The 25,376-nt window shown below is 44.7% G+C and overlaps 1 protein-coding gene across 6 annotated transcripts in view; it reads right to left on the minus strand.

Moving 5' to 3' along the window:
• The window catches only part of GPHA2 (glycoprotein hormone subunit alpha 2), a 41,007-nt gene extending 16,303 nt beyond the window's left edge, over positions 1 to 24,704 (minus strand). For 2 of the 6 annotated variants that reach the window (XR_013586213.1, XM_078602359.1), the window contains exon 1: positions 24,434 to 24,699. The gene's annotated coding sequence lies outside the window, so the exon portion shown is untranslated. Of the gene's footprint in view, positions 1 to 24,337; positions 24,361 to 24,433 lie in introns of those variants that run through there. The other 4 variants (XM_078602361.1, XM_078602369.1, XM_078602363.1 and 1 more) reach the window with 4 other exon arrangements.
• Between the last annotated feature and the right edge of the window lie 672 nt (positions 24,705 to 25,376).

Genomic DNA, 25,376 nt, shown 5'->3' on the forward strand with positions numbered 1-25,376 from the left:
TATTCATCTTCTTGGTTCTTTCGGTAAAGTCACGTAGAATGGAAATAATAAAATAATAAAAATAAAACATAATAATTTACTTCCATTCCACGTGACTTTACCGAAATAACCAAGAAGATGAATCCCTGCAGTCACGAAAGCTTTAAATCGAAATGTACCGTATTGCTCAAGTAATAATTATAATAAAATAATACAATTATAATTATAATTCACCATTGAATGCAGTCACAGCCATGAATCACAGCACTGAGTTAAATCACCGAGGGAAGTGAATCGTTGCACCCCTCCTTGATCAATGCCTTCAATGCCGAAACGAGACTGGCAACATCCATCCCATCTGCCTCAACCATTCAGCTTCCCCGTTCTCCTCATCCGGCTCGTGCAGAGGGTAGAGAGGTGATCCCGGAGCGAAAGAAGATGCACGAGAACTATTCCCAAACAGATCATCGGTTGGATACGTACGGTACGAAAGAAGTTTTACGTACACACACACACCCTCCTTAACCCCCCCCCCCCGCCTGTTGTTCTTATAAATGTCACCATAACTGCACCACCACTTTTAGTCATGATAACCCCACTCTTTATCATCTCAACCACGATTATCTTACGCACACTTTTATAATTGCTGTAAAGCGTGCCTTGGAGCCAGGCGCTGTATTTATATAAACATAAGAGATAAGCACAAACACGTGGTAACACATCGGAGAGTTACACAGCAGCACAACCACGAACAGCTACGCAGCGGTGTTATAACGGCAAGCGGCATATGAACAGCAACAACGGGTAAATAGCCGTAACATGTTATCCACATGTTAGCATGTTATCCACATGCTATGTACATACAATACAGCGCATAGCGAGGGCCCTATTGAAGCTGGGGAGCGCCGTGGCAGAGGGATGTTGACTACCTCGCCTGGTATACAAGAGGTCGCGGGTTCAATCCCAACTTTGACACCTGCATATTTGAAGTCTGCATGTTCTCTCTGTGGTCGTGTTGATTTCTCTCCGGGTCCTCCGGGTTTTCCCCTCGACATTTAGAAACGTGCGTTTAGAGTATTCGGCTGCTAGAAATGTCCACGTGATAAGCCACTTCTATTTAAAGCTTTCGTGACTGCAGGGAGTCATTTCTTGGTTCTTTCGGTAAAGTCACGGGAAATAATAAAATACAAATAAAACAATAAAATAATTCTCACGACGGCTGCTTGCGTTGTGGCCGAAACTTCGTGAGAATTATTTTATTGTTTTATTTGTATTATTCTATTATTTCCCTTCTACGTGACTTTACCGAAAGAACCAAGAAGATAAGCCACTTCGTTGAGCTATCGTTTGTGGCCTGGTCGCTTCTGAAAAAAATATATAGCGCAGTGTGCCTGAGCTACCAATGTCATACACATGATGCAGAGATTGTCCTTGAATAGACATATCCACCAAACGAGAATTGCTATTGGGACGAAGTTGTCACAGACAATTGCTCCGACGACCCGCTGAAGATTCCAGCTTCCAAAAAGCGGTCCTTCCCGAGGCGACGTCTCGACGGGGGTTTAATCCCAAAAAACCCCACGCGCAAGGCAACGTCTCCGTGAATGTGCCAAGAGATGAGATGTGCACACAGCCCGTATAAACTCTGCATACAGTTAAACGGCCTATCAATTAGTTGTAATTGCCCACAGAAGCCGTGTTTTTTTTCCCAGCCAGGCACTGGACGGCCATTCCAGTCGACGTTGGCTCGGCGGCATTTTAGGAGCAGAGGCAGAGAGAAATGCAATTAAAGAAAAGTGCTGAGATCAGGACCCTTATAAGCCCAGGCAGGGGCAGCGGTGAGACCGAAAGAGTCTGCCAATGCTCTGTCTGACGGATGCATCAAACGCCCCCCCCCGCCCGCCGCCCGCTTGCCGCAGGGGTCAGGGCCATAGAGGTCAGAGGTGGCCGGCAATGTAACCGCATTTCCCATGGCGCACGCCAACGGACACGCAGGGGTGGCAATCGGGCATCGGCAGGTTGGGGGGGGGGGATAAGCGGTGCGGCGAACGCACCACGGACCGGGCGAGCGAACATCGACTGCGCGGGCCAATTGCTCCGGCCAAAAGTGATTGACTCTTGACATACAGATGGGGGTGGTGGTGGGTGGGCGCGCGGGCGAACGATCGACAATGGACAGCGAATGCGCTATAATGAACGCAACGAGAGTTAAGTGGTGCCCCATCGACTCGAGGGGGAACGCCGCAGTCGTCTGCATCCGGATTTCATCTGAGTTTAGGTAAAGGTGCAGCCCACCGCCCCCCCGCAACTTGCTCGCTCGCGCGCCGCTGCTCGGCCAAAAGAAACAAACAAAAAGGACCTCCGCTGGAGGGAGCTCCAGAGAGCAGCCTGCCCTAACGTTTAACAGTACTCTTTATTGTCAGCCAACACTGGTGTAAACATGGGCATTTCCGCTCCTTTTCTATTATGTACATCCACAGTTACTTGCACAACACGTCCCTGACCACGAGTCCATTCATCCCACATTTACTTGCGCACAAACAGCATAACAAAGAGCGGCTTAATCGTATCTAATTCATTTACCCACCCAGCAGTATAACAAAAGCAGTAATTGACCACTTCACAACTCCTCCCCCGCTGCCCTTCCTGGCTCCTCCCCCCTTAACCACTATATAAGGTATATTTTGCTGTGACGGTTTCACCTGAAGACGGAAGCTTGTGTTGCCTCCGAAACGTCGTGATTTTTATTGTTTTATTTTTATTAATTTTAATTTCATTTTTTTACCTACGTGACTTTACCGAAATAACTAAGAGTATGTAAGAGGGTTGTGCGTCGGCCCTCCTTCTTCAACCCTTCCACGGTGGCCAGATGTCTCGGATGGAGGTGGGAGTAGCGCACGACTGACTCAGCCACAGCAGAACTCCCCCCCCCCTAATCGACTCGCCGCTGGGCGTTCCCATTTCTGCGCGTTGGGCGAATGTCATTGTTTGTTACAACAACAACAACAACAACAAAAAGCTGCCGCGCGTTGTTTCAGCTGCCGTGCAGAGAGATCGAACTGGCGACCCCCCAGACCCACCCACCCTGGATTGCAAATCCAAATTTGTCGCACCGGCAGTTCAGGTCACGTTAACAACCCAACAAACAAAAACAAGAGAGATGGAGAGAGAGAGAGAGAGAGAAAAAATCCGATTGAAATTCTGGTCTGTGGCCGAATCTCGTCGGCCATTAATAAAACACGGACGTGACGGTGCTGCTGCTGCTCTTTGATTTCAGGAGCGCTCTCCAAAATGCAACTGATGTGGCGACGTGAACAACGAGGGAAAGCGTGCAGCTGGGGGACCGTGAAGGAGACCGACCTGGTTTCGTTTCACGTCGTAGAAAGAAAAAAACCGATGGCGTCTCAAGCGCCGCTCGGCTTGCCGGAGACTCAACACGACAGGCGGATTTTCATAAACAGGAGCGTTCGCGTGCGCCAAGGAGCGTTCACCAAAGAGCGGTCACGTGCACCAAAGAGCGGTCACGTGCACCAGCTCGTTCACGTGCACCAAAGAGCGGTCACGTGCACCAAAGAGCGGTCACGTGCACCAGCTCGTTCACGTGCACCAGATCGTTCACGTGCACCAAAGAGCGGTCACGTGCACCAAAGAGCGGTCATGTGCACCAGATCGTTCACGTGCACCAAAGAGCGGTCACGTGTACCAGATCGTTCACGTGCACCAAAGAGCGGTCACGTGCACCAGATCGTTCACGTGCACCAAAGAGCGGTCACGTGCACCAAAGAGCGGTCACGTGCACCAGATCGTTCACGTGCACCAAGGAACGGTCACGTGCACCAAGGAGCGGTCACGTGCACCAGATCGTTCACGTGCACCAAAGAGCGGTCACGTGCACCAAAGAGCGGTCACGTGCACCAAAGAGCGGTCACGTGCACCAGATCGTTCACGTGCACCAAAGAGCAGTCACGTGCACCAAAGAGCGGTCACGTGCACCAGATCGTTCACGTGCACCAAGGAACGGTCACGTGCACCAAGGAGCGGTCACGTGCACCAGATCGTTCACGTGCACCAAGGAACGGTCACGTGCACCAAGGAGCGGTCACGTGCACCAGATCGTTCACGTGCACCAAGGAACGGTCACGTGCACCAAGGAGCGGTCACGTGCACCAGATCGTTCACGTGCACCAAAGAGCGGTCACGTGCACCAAAGAGCGGTCACGTGCACCAAGGAGCGTTTGCGTGCGCCAAGCGGGCACGGTCTATGGATGAGTAATTTCGTATCTTGGGGACGGGGGGCAACGACGTTGTTGTTTGTTTGGAACGTTATCGCGCGCCAGCATTTCAATGCGAGGCACTCTGCGATTAATCAAAATCGCCAACAGAGTGGGTCTCATCGTTCTGTGCTTATATGGATTAAAATGTCACTCATAAGGAGTACATGTAGTGTGTGTGTTTGTGTGCGTGTGAGAAGCACGAATTTGGCCACCAGGGTTCGGATACCCGCTCACGGTCAACACAAGTGACGAGTATCTGAACCGGTCCTGGGCCTCCCCTAGGTCGACTCGGCCTCAAATGATGACTTGGAACCGGTGTGTAAATATTGTACCTTCACTTGAAAACTATTATCATTGGTTTTGCCCGCATCATCGTTTTGTGGTCTGCAACAACAAACATATTATAACACCACTACCAACAGTCCATCTAGATGAAAAGCAAACAGTCTGTTTTGTCTGTGTGCATGCGTGTCTCTTCTCTTGGGGCGTCTGAAAAGACCAGTTCTTCAACGGTGTACAAATAATCCGCAACACAAACTGACAAAAAAATCGATGCACGGAGGGGAGCGAGTGTCAAAACCCTGTACATCCACTGCTAAATGGAAGCAGGGAAAGATAAATATGTCTGTGTTTATCTTCTTGGTTCTTTCGGTAAAGTCACGTAGAAGGGAAGTAATAAAATAATAAAAATAAAACATAATAAAACAATTCTCACGACGTTTCGGCCACAACGCAAGCAGCCATCCTCAGGCGAAGAATGAAACACCCCAAGCTTGGAGCGTATATTTAAGCTGGGTTAGAGGGGGGGGAGGTGGGAAGAAGAGCGCCTAAACAAAATAATTTGCATATCAAGAGGAATTCAGCATATGGAAAATGCGTAGGAGGTGGGCGGGGGGGGTTCCAAATCAATACTATGCCCGTGCATTATGCAGGATTAGCAGCATCAAAGGGGGGGGGGAAGTGGGGGAGCATTAACAAAGGAAAGGAATGTTAATAGTATGTAGCTGTAGTTACTAAACAACCACGTAAAAAACTACAGTATAAACTGCATGACAAACTAAAGTATAAACTACATAGCATCATCAGTAAACTTACTATACTCTACAATAAGCTGAGTTACTAACAGTAAGTAATACATGAAAAATTCTACGTTGTAAAAAATTATATAATATGCTTCCATCTAAACTTTATTCTCTTACATCACACGCGTCTATACCGTACTATATACTTCCATAGGCAAAACCAACATTAAATTACATACTGTATTGCTATAAACCACCCTATACCTTATACATTTTTAATATAACACTATGTATTATTCTACCCACCCTAATGTGTATCAAAATGGTTTATTACGTCCTTCCAGTGATTGCTAAGCCAGAATCCATCTTCTCGGTTAAAATTGTCTCTGTGTTTGTAAATGTGGATCGCCTCATGTACGAATCTCTCATGATAGCCAGATGGCTTGCAGAGAACCTCTGTCTTGGAGAAGTCAATGTCATGTGAGCCCACTGAGTTGTAACAGTGATCTGCCACGGCTGAGGTGTTTGTCCTACAGTGTTTCAGGTCAGCTTTATGTTCACGGATGCGGTCCGAGACATGTCGTTTGGTTTCCCCAATGTAACTGCTACCACAGAGGCAACTTAGTTTGTAGACACCAGGGTACTGTATGTCTGGAACCACATCTTTTACAGACGGTACCAGATCACGGATTTTATGTACTGTGTTGAATCGGACCTGGATCTTGTGTTTAATCAGGATTTTGGAGATCTTTTTTGTGACCCCAGCAATGTAGGGTAAGGTGATGGTCTTGAAAGGCTCCTCAACAGGATCCTTCTTGGTGGTTGGAGTGATGGCTTTGCGGATTGTGTAGTCGGAGTAACCATTAGCCTTAAGAGCTTGGCGTACGTGTTTGAGTTCACTGGAAATGTGTTCATGGTCGGAGATGCATTGGGCTCTATGATATAGAGTCTTGATGAGGGAATTCTTCTGGGATGGATGGTGGTGGGAATCCGGTTTTAGATAAGCATCCGTGTGGGTGGCTTTCCTGTAGACAGAGTGGCTCATTGAACCATCAGGTCTCCTTTTGATTAGGACATCCAAAAAGGGTAGCTTGCCATCATTTTCGACTTCCATGGTGAATCTGATGGCTGGGTGTATGGAATTGATATGGTCGAGAAATTGGTCTAGAGCAGGCCGGCCATGTGGCCAGATGACAAAAGTGTCGTCTACGTACCTCTTCCATAAGGTCGGGCGTAGAGTGGCAGTCTGGATGGCGTCCGTCTCAAATTTCTCCATGAAGATGTTGGCTACAACCGGAGATAAGGGGGAGCCCATTGGGGTGCCCTCAATTTGCTTGTAGAAGGTTCCATTCCAGGTGAAGTATGTATTGGTTAAGCAGTGTCTCACCAGGGGGGGTACCCCAGCATTCAGTCCTTGATGAACCAAGTCTTCAATGATTGCGATGGTGTCAGGCACAGGCACCTTGGTGAACAAGGAAACCACATCAAAACTGACAAGCAGGTCGTCTGGGGACAGGGCAATCCCCTTGATTGTTGATACCAGGTCAGTAGAGTTTAGTACTGCAGAGGTGGTTTTTCCAGTGAAAGGCCGTAGGATTTCGGACAAAAAACGAGCCAGTTTGTAAGTCGGGGAGTTGATAGTAGAGACAATGGGACGAAGAGGTGTATCTTCTTTATGTATCTTTGGCAAGCCGTACAATCTTGGTGGCCTGGCTGCAGAAGGTTTCAACGAGAACTGTTTGGTCTGATCAATTAATGCGGTTGAAGCAGAAATGATGTTGTTGGTTTTGGAGACGAGGCTGTTGGTGGGGTCTCTTTTTATTTTTGTATAGCTGCCATCGGTGAGTAGTTCTTGAATTTTGTTGTTGTATTCTATTTTGTCCATGATGACAGTGGCATTGCCTTTGTCGGCTGAGAGGATGACAATGTCATCCCTCTTTTTTAATTGAGCTAATTCAAAACGCTCATCTTTGCTGATGTTGCTAGCTGGCATCTTAGCGTTTTTGAGGGTTACAGAGATTTCCGATCTTGCTACGTCTGCAGCGATGTGACTCAAGCCCTTGAGAGCTACATCTACTCGAGCAATTATATCATTAACTGGTATGTGTCTAGGTGTGACTGCAAAGTTTAGTCCTTTAGCTAAAACGGATTTCAAACCTTCAGAAATAGGACTGTTACTGCGATTAATTACGACTTTGTTAACATCTAGCTTTTCAATGTGTGGGTCCGGTTTCTTGTTTGAGAGGCGGTTGAATTTGGAAATCAAGTTGTCCTTACATTTAGTCGACATAGCGGCAGCTGAAGAGGCAGTCATTTTTTCCACATGTTCCCAATCCGATGTGGACATTGTTGCACTCAAGGATAAGTGTGATTTGTAGAGTGTCTTGTCTAACTGATCTAGTTCGGTGCGCGTAAGTCTGATTTTCTCTGAGATAAGAGCTAAGCTAGTTCTAGACAGAATTCGTTTCGCATTAGAAGAAGTTACAGCAGCAGATGTTAGTGTAAATGCGTTCGGTATTACCTTAGAGTCGCGGCATCTCTTCAGAAAGGTGAGAGACTCGATTAGCTGAGCCTTCTTGTCCCGGAGCTTGTTGAAGGATCTCAAAGTTATGTGGAAACCCTCCCCGTAGAGGCGGTTAAATTTCGATTTAAAGCTTTCGTGACTGCAGGGATTCATCTTCTTGGTTCTTTCGGTAAAGTCACGTAGAAGGGAAGTAATAAAATAATAAAAATAAAACATAATAAAACAATTCTCACGACGTTTCGGCCACAACGCAAGCAGCCATCCTCAGGCGAAGAATGAAACACCCCAAGCTTGGAGCGTATATTTAAGCTGGGTTAGAGGGGGGGGAAGGTGGGAAGAAGAGCGCCTAAACAAAATAATTTGCATATCAAGAGGAATTCAGCATATGGAAAATGCGTAGGAGGTGGGCGGGGGGGGTTCCAAATCAATACTATGCCCGTGCATTATGCAGGATTAGCAGCATCAAAGGGGGGGGGGAAGTGGGGGAGCATTAACAAAGGAAAGGAATGTTAATAGTATGTAGCTGTAGTTACTAAACAACCACGTAAAAAACTACAGTATAAACTGCATGACAAACTAAAGTATAAACTACATAGCATCATCAGTAAACTTACTATACTCTACAATAAGCTGAGTTACTAACAGTAAGTAATACATGAAAAATTCTACGTTGTAAAAAATTATATAATATGCTTCCATCTAAACTTTATTCTCTTACATCACACGCGTCTATACCGTACTATATACTTCCATAGGCAAAACCAACATTAAATTACATACTGTATTGCTATAAACCACCCTATACCTTATACATTTTTAATATAACACTATGTATTATTCTACCCACCCTAATGTGTATCAAAATGGTTTATTACGTCCTTCCAGTGATTGCTAAGCCAGAATCCATCTTCTCGGTTAAAATTGTCTCTGTGTTTGTAAATGTGGATCGCCTCATGTACGAATCTCTCATGATAGCCAGATGGCTTGCAGAGAACCTCTGTCTTGGAGAAGTCAATGTCATGTGAGCCCACTGAGTTGTAACAGTGATCTGCCACGGCTGAGGTGTTTGTCCTACAGTGTTTCAGGTCAGCTTTATGTTCACGGATGCGGTCCGAGACATGTCGTTTGGTTTCCCCAATGTAACTGCTACCACAGAGGCAACTTAGTTTGTAGACACCAGGGTACTGTATGTCTGGAACCACATCTTTTACAGACGGTACCAGATCACGGATTTTATGTACTGTGTTGAATCGGACCTGGATCTTGTGTTTAATCAGGATTTTGGAGATCTTTTTTGTGACCCCAGCAATGTAGGGTAAGGTGATGGTCTTGAAAGGCTCCTCAACAGGATCCTTCTTGGTGGTTGGAGTGATGGCTTTGCGGATTGTGTAGTCGGAGTAACCATTAGCCTTAAGAGCTTGGCGTACGTGTTTGAGTTCACTGGAAATGTGTTCATGGTCGGAGATGCATTGGGCTCTATGATATAGAGTCTTGATGAGGGAATTCTTCTGGGATGGATGGTGGTGGGAATCCGGTTTTAGATAAGCATCCGTGTGGGTGGCTTTCCTGTAGACAGAGTGGCTCATTGAACCATCAGGTCTCCTTTTGATTAGGACATCCAAAAAGGGTAGCTTGCCATCATTTTCGACTTCCATGGTGAATCTGATGGCTGGGTGTATGGAATTGATATGGTCGAGAAATTGGTCTAGAGCAGGCCGGCCATGTGGCCAGATGACAAAAGTGTCGTCTACGTACCTCTTCCATAAGGTCGGGCGTAGAGTGGCAGTCTGGATGGCGTCCGTCTCAAATTTCTCCATGAAGATGTTGGCTACAACCGGAGATAAGGGGGAGCCCATTGGGGTGCCCTCAATTTGCTTGTAGAAGGTTCCATTCCAGGTGAAGTATGTATTGGTTAAGCAGTGTCTCACCAGGGGGGGTACCCCAGCATTCAGTCCTTGATGAACCAAGTCTTCAATGATTGCGATGGTGTCAGGCACAGGCACCTTGGTGAACAAGGAAACCACATCAAAACTGACAAGCAGGTCGTCTGGGGACAGGGCAATCCCCTTGATTGTTGATACCAGGTCAGTAGAGTTTAGTACTGCAGAGGTGGTTTTTCCAGTGAAAGGCCGTAGGATTTCGGACAAAAAACGAGCCAGTTTGTAAGTCGGGGAGTTGATAGTAGAGACAATGGGACGAAGAGGTGTATCTTCTTTATGTATCTTTGGCAAGCCGTACAATCTTGGTGGCCTGGCTGCAGAAGGTTTCAACGAGAACTGTTTGGTCTGATCAATTAATGCGGTTGAAGCAGAAATGATGTTGTTGGTTTTGGAGACGAGGCTGTTGGTGGGGTCTCTTTTTATTTTTGTATAGCTGCCATCGGTGAGTAGTTCTTGAATTTTGTTGTTGTATTCTATTTTGTCCATGATGACAGTGGCATTGCCTTTGTCGGCTGAGAGGATGACAATGTCATCCCTCTTTTTTAATTGAGCTAATTCAAAACGCTCATCTTTGCTGATGTTGCTAGCTGGCATCTTAGCGTTTTTGAGGGTTACAGAGATTTCCGATCTTGCTACGTCTGCAGCGATGTGACTCAAGCCCTTGAGAGCTACATCTACTCGAGCAATTATATCATTAACTGGTATGTGTCTAGGTGTGACTGCAAAGTTTAGTCCTTTAGCTAAAACGGATTTCAAACCTTCAGAAATAGGACTGTTACTGCGATTAATTACGACTTTGTTAACATCTAGCTTTTCAATGTGTGGGTCCGGTTTCTTGTTTGAGAGGCGGTTGAATTTGGAAATCAAGTTGTCCTTACATTTAGTCGACATAGCGGCAGCTGAAGAGGCAGTCATTTTTTCCACATGTTCCCAATCCGATGTGGACATTGTTGCACTCAAGGATAAGTGTGATTTGTAGAGTGTCTTGTCTAACTGATCTAGTTCGGTGCGCGTAAGTCTGATTTTCTCTGAGATAAGAGCTAAGCTAGTTCTAGACAGAATTCGTTTCGCATTAGAAGAAGTTACAGCAGCAGATGTTAGTGTAAATGCGTTCGGTATTACCTTAGAGTCGCGGCATCTCTTCAGAAAGGTGAGAGACTCGATTAGCTGAGCCTTCTTGTCCCGGAGCTTGTTGAAGGATCTCAAAGTTATGTGGAAACCCTCCCCGTAGAGGCGGTTAAATTTCGATTTAAAGCTTTCGTGACTGCAGGGATTCATCTTCTTGGTTCTTTCGGTAAAGTCACGTAGAAGGGAAGTAATAATTTAATGTTGGTTTTGCCTATGGAAGTATATAGTACGGTATAGACGCGTGTGATGTAAGAGAATAAAGTTTAGATGGAAGCATATTATATAATTTTTTACAACGTAGAATTTTTCATGTATTACTTACTGTTAGTAACTCAGCTTATTGTAGAGTATAGTAAGTTTACTGATGATGCTATGTAGTTTATACTTTAGTTTGTCATGCAGTTTATACTGTAGTTTTTTACGTGGTTGTTTAGTAACTACAGCTACATACTATTAACATTCCTTTCCTTTGTTAATGCTCCCCCACTTCCCCCCCCCCTTTGATGCTGCTAATCCTGCATAATGCACGGGCATAGTATTGATTTGGAACCCCCCCCGCCCACCTCCTACGCATTTTCCATATGCTGAATTCCTCTTGATATGCAAATTATTTTGTTTAGGCGCTCTTCTTCCCACCTCCCCCCCCTCTAACCCAGCTTAAATATACGCTCCAAGCTTGGGGTGTTTCATTCTTCGCCTGAGGATGGCTGCTTGCGTTGTGGCCGAAACGTCGTGAGAATTGTTTTATTATGTTTTATTTTTATTATTTTATTACTTCCCTTCTACGTGACTTTACCGAAAGAACCAAGAAGATGAATCCCTGCAGTCACGAAAGCTTTAAATCGAAATTTAACCGCCTCTACGGGGAGGGTTTCCACATAACTTTGAGATCCTTCAACAAGCTCCGGGACAAGAAGGCTCAGCTAATCGAGTCTCTCACCTTTCTGAAGAGATGCCGCGACTCTAAGGTAATACCGAACGCATTTACACTAACATCTGCTGCTGTAACTTCTTCTAATGCGAAACGAATTCTGTCTAGAACTAGCTTAGCTCTTATCTCAGAGAAAATCAGACTTACGCGCACCGAACTAGATCAGTTAGACAAGACACTCTACAAATCACACTTATCCTTGAGTGCAACAATGTCCACATCGGATTGGGAACATGTGGAAAAAATGACTGCCTCTTCAGCTGCCGCTATGTCGACTAAATGTAAGGACAACTTGATTTCCAAATTCAACCGCCTCTCAAACAAGAAACCGGACCCACACATTGAAAAGCTAGATGTTAACAAAGTCGTAATTAATCGCAGTAACAGTCCTATTTCTGAAGGTTTGAAATCCGTTTTAGCTAAAGGACTAAACTTTGCAGTCACACCTAGACACATACCAGTTAATGATATAATTGCTCGAGTAGATGTAGCTCTCAAGGGCTTGAGTCACATCGCTGCAGACGTAGCAAGATCGGAAATCTCTGTAACCCTCAAAAACGCTAAGATGCCAGCTAGCAACATCAGCAAAGATGAGCGTTTTGAATTAGCTCAATTAAAAAAGAGGGATGACATTGTCATCCTCTCAGCCGACAAAGGCAATGCCACTGTCATCATGGACAAAATAGAATACAACAACAAAATTCAAGAACTACTCACCGATGGCAGCTATACAAAATAAAAAGAGACCCCACCAACAGCCTCGTCTCCAAAACCAACAACATCATTTCTGCTTCAACCGCATTAATTGATCAGACCAAACAGTTCTCGTTGAAACCTTCTGCAGCCAGGCCACCAAGATTGTACGGCTTGCCAAAGATACATAAAGAAGATACACCTCTTCGTCCCATTGTCTCTACTATCAACTCCCCGACTTACAAACTGGCTCGTTTTTTGTCCGAAATCCTACGGCCTTTCACTGGAAAAACCACCTCTGCAGTACTAAACTCTACTGACCTGGTATCAACAATCAAGGGGATTGCCCTGTCCCCAGACGACCTGCTTGTCAGTTTTGATGTGGTTTCCTTGTTCACCAAGGTGCCTGTGCCTGACACCATCGCAATCATTGAAGACTTGGTTCATCAAGGACTGAATGCTGGGGTACCCCCCCTGGTGAGACACTGCTTAACCAATACATACTTCACCTGGAATGGAACCTTCTACAAGCAAATTGAGGGCACCCCAATGGGCTCCCCCTTATCTCCGGTTGTAGCCAACATCTTCATGGAGAAATTTGAGACGGACGCCATCCAGACTGCCACTCTACGCCCGACCTTATGGAAGAGGTACGTAGACGACACTTTTGTCATCTGGCCACATGGCCGGCCTGCTCTAGACCAATTTCTCGACCATATCAATTCCATACACCCAGCCATCAGATTCACCATGGAAGTCGAAAATGATGGCAAGCTACCCTTTTTGGATGTCCTAATCAAAAGGAGACCTGATGGTTCAATGAGCCACTCTGTCTACAGGAAAGCCACCCACACGGATGCTTATCTAAAACCGGATTCCCACCACCATCCATCCCAGAAGAATTCCCTCATCAAGACTCTATATCATAGAGCCCAATGCATCTCCGACCATGAACACATTTCCAGTGAACTCAAACACGTACGCCAAGCTCTTAAGGCTAATGGTTACTCCGACTACACAATCCGCAAAGCCATCACTCCAACCACCAAGAAGGATCCTGTTGAGGAGCCTTTCAAGACCATCACCTTACCCTACATTGCTGGGGTCACAAAAAAGATCTCCAAAATCCTGATTAAACACAAGATCCAGGTCCGATTCAACACAGTACATAAAATCCGTGATCTGGTACCGTCTGTAAAAGATGTGGTTCCAGACATACAGTACCCTGGTGTCTACAAACTAAGTTGCCTCTGTGGTAGCAGTTACATTGGGGAAACCAAACGACATGTCTCGGACCGCATCCGTGAACATAAAGCTGACCTGAAACACTGTAGGACAAACACCTCAGCCGTGGCAGATCACTGTTACAACTCAGTGGGCTCACATGACATTGACTTCTCCAAGACAGAGGTTCTCTGCAAGCCATCTGGCTATCATGAGAGATTCGTACATGAGGCGATCCACATTTACAAACACAGAGACAATTTTAACCGAGAAGATGGATTCTGGCTTAGCAATCACTGGAAGGACGTAATAAACCATTTTGATACACATTAGGGTGGGTAGAATAATACATAGTGTTATATTAAAAATGTATAAGGTATAGGGTGGTTTATAGCAATACAGTATGTAATTTAATGTTGGTTTTGCCTATGGAAGTATATAGTACGGTATAGACGCGTGTGATGTAAGAGAATAAAGTTTAGATGGAAGCATATTATATAATTTTTTACAACGTAGAATTTTTCATGTATTACTTACTGTTAGTAACTCAGCTTATTGTAGAGTATAGTAAGTTTACTGATGATGCTATGTAGTTTATACTTTAGTTTGTCATGCAGTTTATACTGTAGTTTTTTACGTGGTTGTTTAGTAACTACAGCTACATACTATTAACATTCCTTTCCTTTGTTAATGCTCCCCCACTTCCCCCCCCCCTTTGATGCTGCTAATCCTGCATAATGCACGGGCATAGTATTGATTTGGAACCCCCCCCGCCCACCTCCTACGCATTTTCCATATGCTGAATTCCTCTTGATATGCAAATTATTTTGTTTAGGCGCTCTTCTTCCCACCTCCCCCCCCTCTAACCCAGCTTAAATATACGCTCCAAGCTTGGGGTGTTTCATTCTTCGCCTGAGGATGGCTGCTTGCGTTGTGGCCGAAACGTCGTGAGAATTGTTTTATTATGTTTTATTTTTATTATTTTATTACTTCCCTTCTACGTGACTTTACCGAAAGAACCAAGAAGATGAATCCCTGCAGTCACGAAAGCTTTAAATCGAAATTTAACCGCCTCTACGGGGAGGGTTTCCACATAACTTTGAGATCCTTCAACAAGCTCCGGGACAAGAAGGCTCAGCTAATCGAGTCTCTCACCTTTCTGAAGAGATGCCGCGACTCTAAGGTAATACCGAACGCATTTACACTAACATCTGCTGCTGTAACTTCTTCTAATGCGAAACGAATTCTGTCTAGAACTAGCTTAGCTCTTATCTCAGAGAAAATCAGACTTACGCGCACCGAACTAGATCAGTTAGACAAGACACTCTACAAATCACACTTATCCTTGAGTGCAACAATGTCCACATCGGATTGGGAACATGTGGAAAAAAATGACTGCCTCTTCAGCTGCCGCTATGTCGACTAAATGTAAGGACAACTTGATTTCCAAATTCAACCGCCTCTCAAACAAGAAACCGGACCCACACATTGAAAAGCTAGATGTTAACAAAGTCGTAATTAATCGCAGTAACAGTCCTATTTCTGAAGGTTTGAAATCCGTTTTAGCTAAAGGACTAAACTTTGCAGTCACACCTAGACACATACCAGTTAATGATATAATTGCTCGAGTAGATGTAGCTCTCAAGGGCTTGAGTCACATCGCTGCAGACGTAGCAAGATCGGAAATCTCTGTAACCCTCAAAAACGCTAAGATGCCAGCTAGCAACATCAGCAAAGATGAGCGTTTTGAATTAGCTCAATTAAAAAAGAGGGATGACATTGTCATCCTCTCAGCCGACAAAGGCAATGCCACTGTCATCATGGACAAAATAGAATACAACAACAAAATTCAAGAACTACTCACCGATGGCAGCTATACAAAAATAAAAAGAGACCCCACCAACAGCCTCGTCTCCAAAACCAACAACATCATTTCTGCTTCAACCGCATTAATTGATCAGACCAAACAGTTCTCGTTGAAACCTTCTGCAGCCAGGCCACCAAGATTGTACGGCTTGCCAAAGATACATAAAGAAGATACACCTCTTCGTCCCATTGTCTCTACTATCAACTCCCCGACTTACAAACTGGCTCGTTTTTTGTCCGAAATCCTACGGCCTTTCACTGGAAAAACCACCTCTGCAGTACTAAACTCTACTGACCTGGTATCAACAATCAAGGGGATTGCCCTGTCCCCAGACGACCTGCTTGTCAGTTTTGATGTGGTTTCCTTGTTCACCAAGGTGCCTGTGCCTGACACCATCGCAATCATTGAAGACTTGGTTCATCAAGGACTGAATGCTGGGGTACCCCCCCTGGTGAGACACTGCTTAACCAATACATACTTCACCTGGAATGGAACCTTCTACAAGCAAATTGAGGGCACCCCAATGGGCTCCCCCTTATCTCCGGTTGTAGCCAACATCTTCATGGAGAAATTTGAGACGGACGCCATCCAGACTGCCACTCTACGCCCGACCTTATGGAAGAGGTACGTAGACGACACTTTTGTCATCTGGCCACATGGCCGGCCTGCTCTAGACCAATTTCTCGACCATATCAATTCCATACACCCAGCCATCAGATTCACCATGGAAGTCGAAAATGATGGCAAGCTACCCTTTTTGGATGTCCTAATCAAAAGGAGACCTGATGGTTCAATGAGCCACTCTGTCTACAGGAAAGCCACCCACACGGATGCTTATCTAAAACCGGATTCCCACCACCATCCATCCCAGAAGAATTCCCTCATCAAGACTCTATATCATAGAGCCCAATGCATCTCCGACCATGAACACATTTCCAGTGAACTCAAACACGTACGCCAAGCTCTTAAGGCTAATGGTTACTCCGACTACACAATCCGCAAAGCCATCACTCCAACCACCAAGAAGGATCCTGTTGAGGAGCCTTTCAAGACCATCACCTTACCCTACATTGCTGGGGTCACAAAAAAGATCTCCAAAATCCTGATTAAACACAAGATCCAGGTCCGATTCAACACAGTACATAAAATCCGTGATCTGGTACCGTCTGTAAAAGATGTGGTTCCAGACATACAGTACCCTGGTGTCTACAAACTAAGTTGCCTCTGTGGTAGCAGTTACATTGGGGAAACCAAACGACATGTCTCGGACCGCATCCGTGAACATAAAGCTGACCTGAAACACTGTAGGACAAACACCTCAGCCGTGGCAGATCACTGTTACAACTCAGTGGGCTCACATGACATTGACTTCTCCAAGACAGAGGTTCTCTGCAAGCCATCTGGCTATCATGAGAGATTCGTACATGAGGCGATCCACATTTACAAACACAGAGACAATTTTAACCGAGAAGATGGATTCTGGCTTAGCAATCACTGGAAGGACGTAATAAACCATTTTGATACACATTAGGGTGGGTAGAATAATACATAGTGTTATATTAAAAATGTATAAGGTATAGGGTGGTTTATAGCAATACAGTATGTAATTTAATGTTGGTTTTGCCTATGGAAGTATATAGTACGGTATAGACGCGTGTGATGTAAGAGAATAAAGTTTAGATGGAAGCATATTATATAATTTTTTACAACGTAGAATTTTTCATGTATTACTTACTGTTAGTAACTCAGCTTATTGTAGAGTATAGTAAGTTTACTGATGATGCTATGTAGTTTATACTTTAGTTTGTCATGCAGTTTATACTGTAGTTTTTTACGTGGTTGTTTAGTAACTACAGCTACATACTATTAACATTCCTTTCCTTTGTTAATGCTCCCCCACTTCCCCCCCCCCTTTGATGCTGCTAATCCTGCATAATGCACGGGCATAGTATTGATTTGGAACCCCCCCCGCCCACCTCCTACGCATTTTCCATATGCTGAATTCCTCTTGATATGCAAATTATTTTGTTTAGGCGCTCTTCTTCCCACCTCCCCCCCCTCTAACCCAGCTTAAATATACGCTCCAAGCTTGGGGTGTTTCATTCTTCGCCTGAGGATGGCTGCTTGCGTTGTGGCCGAAACGTCGTGAGAATTGTTTTATTATGTTTTATTTTTATTATTTTATTACTTCCCTTCTACGTGACTTTACCGAAAGAACCAAGAAGATGAATCCCTGCAGTCACGAAAGCTTTAAATCGAAAATGTCTGTGTTTGTTTATCCTGGATCTACTGCTGCAGCTCCTGTAAGTTATGACATCTGTGGATCTTCGCCACACCGAGCTCGTGCGTGCCGGCCGACGATCCTACGAAATGTCAAAGTATAAGTGCAACGAGTGGGGCATGAAGATGTGACAGCAGTCATCAGTTATATTAATTGTCCGGTCCCATTATCATGTTATTATGTTCATTTCCCATCACGCGATCTAAATTTAACTCTGCCGAGGTTTTTTTTGTTGCTTCATTCCCCAAGATAATTCGTTTTATAAATTAATTTATGCTTTAATTAGGTAATTAAATTTTCAATTTTCAAACCGAACGGAGAGAGAGAAAAAAAATCGTTCAGCGTTGGGAATTTGGCCGACGCTGCTCAGCGATGCCGTCTCGGACGATGCAATTGACGCGGACAAAACGCGGCACAGTGCTCTCCCCGGTTTTATTTTTTAATTTACTACTGTCGAGCATTTTTAAGTTTGCACTTACCGTATTAATGTAATTTGTTTACGCTCGTTTATCCAGGAAAGCCTCTCCCAGTGTTCAGGAGGATTCTGGTAAATGTTTGCATCATTCGTGTTTTTCAAATTCGTGAGTAATGTTCTTAACATTTGGCAGAGTTGGACCATGACGCCAGCCCACAATGGCCTAACTCTCATGCCAACGGCGTCACAGGACCCATGGCATCTACTGTGAAGCGTATTTTACGGTTAATGCATCGCATGTGTTAACCAGGGCGGCCTACTGGATTTGAACCACTAACGCCTGCGGCAAGATGCGAACGCGATACCATTGGGCCAGGTCGTTGCAGCCGCACCACTGTTCTTTGGATAAAAAAAATGAAACAAAAGAAAAAAAAACGCCAGCCCTAGCCAGCATCTGGACTAATCTTTCGAAAATTATACGATACATTTTTTAAATTAAATTTGCAAATCGCGTGAGTAATAGCTTGCATGATGACATCATTACACGTGGACGCGAGAGCGTAGCGTCGACCGATGAAAGATGGAGACAAAAATCACTGAGTGAACCCTGCGCACCAATTGTGTGTGTTTTTTTTTAAAAATTCATTCAGCTGACAATAAGTGAAATGAGATCAGACGCGTAAGAAAAGGGTTTTATATCTGTGATTAATTTTGAGTGGGGGTGAGATCAGGACAGGAAATATAGTGGTCAAGCAGTATATTTGGCAATTAATATAGGCCACAGGCCCTTTTATTTGAATAATTGTTAGGCCACACCAGATGTCACTGTAATAGCTTTCCACCATCTGTGTGTAACGGATTTGAATTGCCAGCATCTCTGCCAATTAGGCATAAAGTACGAATTAGACCGCGATTGTAGCCCAAAAATGAATATAATAAACGTATCCTCTCAGAAAGTGGAAAACGTAATAAGAGGACGTCTACCAAGGAGATGGAGCCATCAAATCAACCCGTGCAGTTGCCAAGTGGATAATTACATCACAGGATCGTGAGAGATGGCAGAGGTTATGGGAGGCCTTCGTCCAGCAGTGGATTGACCATGGCTGGTGATGACAATTGTTCAAGTAAAATATTCCCAGGAGGAGGTCTTTATTGATGAAGTGTTCAGGTCCATGCAAGCGGCATGTATATGGAAATTTTAGGCAAAATAGAGAAAAAAAATAAAACTTTTAATATTCTTTCAATGAGAAATATTCAAATCAAGATGTTTAAAGTGAACTATTTCCTGACGAGATGAAAATAATAATAGATATATTAAAACTAATTCTAGGTGAGCAGTAAAAAGATGTCCTTATAAGATATGTATGTACGCTGAACTTCTTTCGCGCCGTACATAGTCAACCGTGGTAACCGGGGGCGCGGGGGATGAACAAACTAAAAACAAAAATCAGATAATTGTTTTTTTTTTACCCTTTTATCTGGCAACAAAACTGACACCTTTTTTTTACAAGGAGTCATGTTTGCATAAACCACAATACCTGCAGTCGTAATGCAAACAAAAAACATAACTCTGATAATGTATGCACTGTCCTTGAAGTTGATTGGTCCACACCCGAGACAGCTTTCCTTAGAGCCTAGTCTCACATGGTGTTGGACCAGATGACGCCAAAAGGCGCACAACTATATTTTAAAATGCATAGCTTCCTAGTATCGGAGGGAAGAGCGTTCCATACGGACGCAGAAGCGCATCTGAAAGTGCGCGATGCAGTGACCGTCTCTGATCGATAGCCAGCCAAAAGCCGCTTCTGCTATTGCTGCGAGGACGGCCATTCCTGAACCTCTCATCATCTCACTCAGGATGGACACGTGCAAGGGTCACCAGCCAATTTACTCCCATAAATATTCACGATATGAGAATTTATCCCAACATCAATTTCCCCATCGCTTTTTTACTTGAATTTCACATTCGTGTTGTATTTATCTTGTGCATTTCCGTGCTTCCAGTGGCTAACATCGATTACGTTACAGTTCTTCAAGTGCAGTTAACTCAACAAAAAGCCTCCCGCAAAGCAATCATCGTAACCTTACAACGTGTAACACGTAAAACGCGCGTGCTGTTCGTCACGCAACAATAGTTCCGATAAACTGGTGATTTAAATGATTATGATGACGTCATCGTAGCCCGGGTGTGCCTTAAATAACCGACTTTTTTTTTAAGAATTAATGTAGCGTGTTATACTTCTGCTCTTGGGACTGTTAATTACGTACTTTAATAGTTTCATTATATCCTATTCCATGCTCGGCTTAGCAATGCAATACCAAGTATCAAATAGGTCAATGTTTTGGTTTACTCTCCGACACACCGGTGTGCTGAAGTACTAACTAAATTGGCACGTTGTGTTGACGTGACAACCCTTAATAATTATTGGCTGTGTGGGGTGGTGGTGGGTTTAACGGCACATTTATATTTGCGAGATCTAACCCAAAACAAAAACTCTTGCTGTGGATGTCACACCTGATGACGATTGCTTGTGTTGCAGTCGAAACGTCGTGAGAATTTGATTGTTTAATAATTTTGTTATTTTTTTATTTCCTTTCTACGTGACTTTACCGAAAGAACCAAGAATATGAATCCCTGCAATCACGTAAGCTTTAAATAAAAAAATAAAAACCCTTCAATTATGGACAATATTGGTCGTGAAAGCCTTACTAGTACGTGTAAAAAAAACCCTCCACATTTCAACGCGTGAAAACAGCGACAACCCAAAATGGGGGTTTACAAATCCATTAGGTAAAAGGTGCAGCCGTGCAGTTGCTTGCTTGTGCAGCCGCAGCAAAAAAAAGAAATTGAGCACAAAAAAAAAACATCCGGCACAATGCGCCTCACTCCACGTGAACTATCGCATCGGCCGTGCCAGCTCCTCTCTTGTATTTAATCTCGAGTCGACGTTGTCGCTGCTGCCGCTGCTGCTACTGCCGCTGCGTTACTCGTAACAGAGATTCACGCGGCAATTAGCGCGCTACGAAGAAGTAATAACAGCCGGGAATAAACGGATTCGCGCCCAACGTCCAAACGCCGCCGACGGAGGTGCTCCGATGTCAGCACGCGCTACGATATTGTCGCCGGCGATGATTACCACCGCATTCCAAACAAAACAAAAAAAAGCGAAACTCGTACGGGGCCCCGCTTGGCAATCGAGCAAGGCGAACCAAAATAAGAGGCAAAGGTAAAACTAAAAAATACGACTCGCTCAACAGGGCGAATAACACACGAAACATTTTTTTAATTAGCAGTAAATAAATTCGCGTTATTGCGGGGGTCGTGCGGGCGGAGTGCGAGACTCATGAAGCCTCCCTCGGCTGGCGAATTAGGCTGCGTTTCTTATAGGCAACGGTGGTGATGCGAGAAGGTTAACACGGTAGCCTGACGACCTTCGGTGATGAAATAAAGAACAAGCATCGATGTCCTCATGAACACACACACACACACAACGCACTCTAGAGCGTCGTCATCATCGTCGTTGGCCATGGTTAATCCACCGCTGGATTAAGGCCCTCCCCCCTCTCCCCACCGAGTGCCTCCACCTCCCACGATCTTGTGACGTTAATAATAATAATTACACTGGTCAACAAAAAAAAACATTTTTTTCTGGCCTGGACTTTTGCAGCTGTTCTAGACTAATTTCAGGGTGCTGATTCCAAATCTGATCTCAGATTTGCTCTATCACATCTCATTTGTATGCTATCGGCATACCCCATTATCATTGATGCTACCCGAAATTAACTCTGTCACTTATGATTGCAAGTTGTTGCGAGTCAGTGACTGCTTTAGTGTTAAAATATGGTGCTGTATTTTTAGGATAGTGTGTTTATAATATCATTTTATGTAGATATCCACATTTATTTAATATTTTTCTTCTGCAGTTTTTATTAAAAATGCAATATTTTATATCTCAAAAACCTGACGTGATAGACAAAAACTGGTGCCAGATTTGGAATCAGCACCCAAAACTTACCTTAAAACCGTTGGAATACCTTATGCCAGAAAAAGTGTGTTGACCAGTGTAATCCAACTAGCACACACATGCACACGAGGAGCAGGCTCATTCGCGCAACATCACAAGTTTCACGTGGACTCTGGGCATCCGCAAGTAAGCAAGCGATGCAAGCGGCTGGAGCAGACGGTAAATAACTGTCGCGTGGCTATTCAATTAAATCCCCCCACTCTTAGGGCAGGTAACGGCTCAATGAGACCAAACGTTGATCATATCACAAGAGCAAACACTTTCTAGTGGAACGTGTTCAACAAAATAAATGTCAGTTAAACATCGGAAGCAGAAACATATTTTCTGTAGTCCACTGTTAATATCGCGGTTTATTCGAAATTTTTTTTTTAAATATTGCATTGTTGTGCGGAGCGTTGCTTAGTTGGGATGTGGATCAAACACGGCGTTAACAAGAGTTTAATCAATGTGAACACCACTGAAAGCGTCGAGGTTTAGAGCCTGCACTTAATGATGTTAAAGATTTTCCAAATCGCACGTAATTTAGTAGCGTTGTTACTACAGCCATCTGAATTAAGCCGGACTATGCCTTGCTTACCAGCCAAGGTTGCACACGCCTCGCCAAGTACAATGGGGCATTTGGATGCTGTTAAACAGGGAATGGGCGAGCATTGCCTCAACGCCTCTCGCCGTGGGTCCATCAAGGTTGGATACTGGCCGCGTGTCGTTTCTCCGTCACAGAGAGTGGCGTCTTGCCCACGTGTCCCTGTGAGAAGTGTGTGCAGCCTCTGTAGGTCATGCTGTGGGTGTTGGGAGCGGCGGTGCAGCGGTTTACCGCGCTGCGCTACGAAGCCGGTCGCCTGACTTGGAATCCCGCTCACGGCCCACACCAGTGACAATCATCCGAACCGGTCTTGGGCTCCAAACGAGTGCCTTGTGCAGTGCGCGTTAAGGGCGTGATGCTTCTTGTCTCACTACGGATCTTCATCGGTGCTGCTCGCCAATACAGTCTGTTAAAGAGGCTGTACGAGGCATCTTTGCCTTTGTGTTGTTCATTGGGTTGTCCACACACCACCAACGACCACGATATTTTGGACAGACAAATTGTTGCGTTTTTTGAGTCCGCGTTTTTCTGCTGCGAACAAGGCGGCATAATTTCGGATTCCCGAAGCTTTACGAACACAGTAGCGCATGAACGGTTAAGCTCAGTACCGAGTTCAGGAGCCAATGGTTTCATAGATAAGATACAATTACGGTGCAATAGTTAAGTTTAGTTAAACATTTGTTAAATAGGGGTTTTGTCTGTAGCACTCGGAATAACGTGGCAACAGTAGTTATTGATACAGCTATCGTACTGTGACGGTTCCACCTGAAGACGGAGGCTTGTGTTGCCTCCGAAACGTCGTGATTTTTTTTATTTTACTTTTATAAATTTTAATAAAAAAAATTTTACCTACGTGACTTTACCGAAAAAAAAACCTAAGAATATGAATACGAATTATTAAAAGGGGTTGGCACATTTATCTTGAACTTCTTTCACGCCGTACGTAGCCAACCGCGCACATTGGAGGTGCAGGGGTGAAAAACAACAACCAGCTCAACTGTATCTGTAATCGAACCAAGGACTTCCACCAGGAACCATGAGCGAGCATAGGACATCCACTCCAAATGACACAGCTTTAGGTGGACTCAACCCATCACCCTTACAGGGTCGATAGAATGAGTACCACTTTGTCGGAGGTGGGGAGTCATTGCCCAAATGCATCGCAACTCGCCCCCTGCCATTGGGAATGCAGAATGTCCACCACCTGGCTCTGTCGCGTTGTAAACAGGGAATGGGCGATCATTGCCTCAACGCTTATTTGAAGCAGCGAAGCAGCACCATCACTCGAATGTGGTCTCTCCCACGGCGATGCCCGGCGCTCACCGACAACACAGCTGCGGGACATTATCGCAAGGTCTGAGGTGAAAGATTTCAGCTGGGGGGGGGGCGGCGGGAGTGGGGGGGGGACCCTGACCGCGGAGAGAAAATATCCCGGCCATTAGAGCACCCACCTGGCCGCGCTAAACAAGACTTTTAAGTGACACCACTGGCGAAGCATTTTTTTGTCTCTCTTCTGCCGGTTGTGCTGTTGGTGCAGCAGCTCTCACCCCGATGCGCTTTCGCCTTTGTCACCGCTTGTCGTCGGGCACGGGTGTCCCGACGTTTGGCCGCACGAGCTAGGAGCTGCTTTGGGTCCGGCACGTGGATGCGAAACGTCGGACATCACGCCGAACGATAGATTCCGCAGCACAACGCGAGAACACACCGGAGAGCCGGGCTTTGAAGTGAGTCATCCGGGCACACAGCGTCGCCAAGATCCTGAGCCGCAGCTACAATGGACACCTCGTGCTCGACTTACGGCACGTGCAGAATTACCGCGTCGAAAGTGGCGAATATTAATAATTAAAGTACACACCCCCCCCCACCACCACCCCATTATCCTGGGATAATAATGCACAGTTATTATTTGGTTCTTTCGGTTAAGTCACGTCTAAAGATAAAATAATAAATTAAATTAAATAATAGAATACGACGTTTCGATTGCAACACAAGCAATCATCATCAGGTATAATGAAATAGCGACATAATATCTAACCATCTCGCTATGTATGTATCTTGTGATATCTGTCTGCTAATATGTCTGTCTATAGTTTTCTGGTTAGATATTATGTCGCTATTTCATTATACCTGATGATGATTGCTTGTGTTGCAATCGAAACGTCGTATTCTATTATTTAATTTAATTTATTATTTTATCTTTAGACGTGACTTAACCGAAAGAACCAAATAATAATTCCTGCAGTCACGAAAGTTCTAAAATTAAGATTTAATGCACAGTTGTTACACCTTTTAATGACTGGATTTCAATCATTCGCCACACCCACGTGCATCACACCAAATTACCCAGCGAGTCAATGAATAGCTCCTCTTAGCGGTTGTTGATTTGAATAAAGAATCGATTAATTTTAAACATTGTGTTGGATGGGAGCGCCTCAAGTGGTTGCAGGGGTGATGTGAACCCAGCGCATTGATCATCATCATCATTCTCAG

The sequence above is a fragment of the Lampetra planeri genome, chromosome 18 (assembly GCF_965212315.1).
Source record: "Lampetra planeri chromosome 18, kcLamPlan1.2.h2, whole genome shotgun sequence".
Taxonomy (NCBI): Eukaryota; Metazoa; Chordata; class Hyperoartia; order Petromyzontiformes; family Petromyzontidae; genus Lampetra; species Lampetra planeri.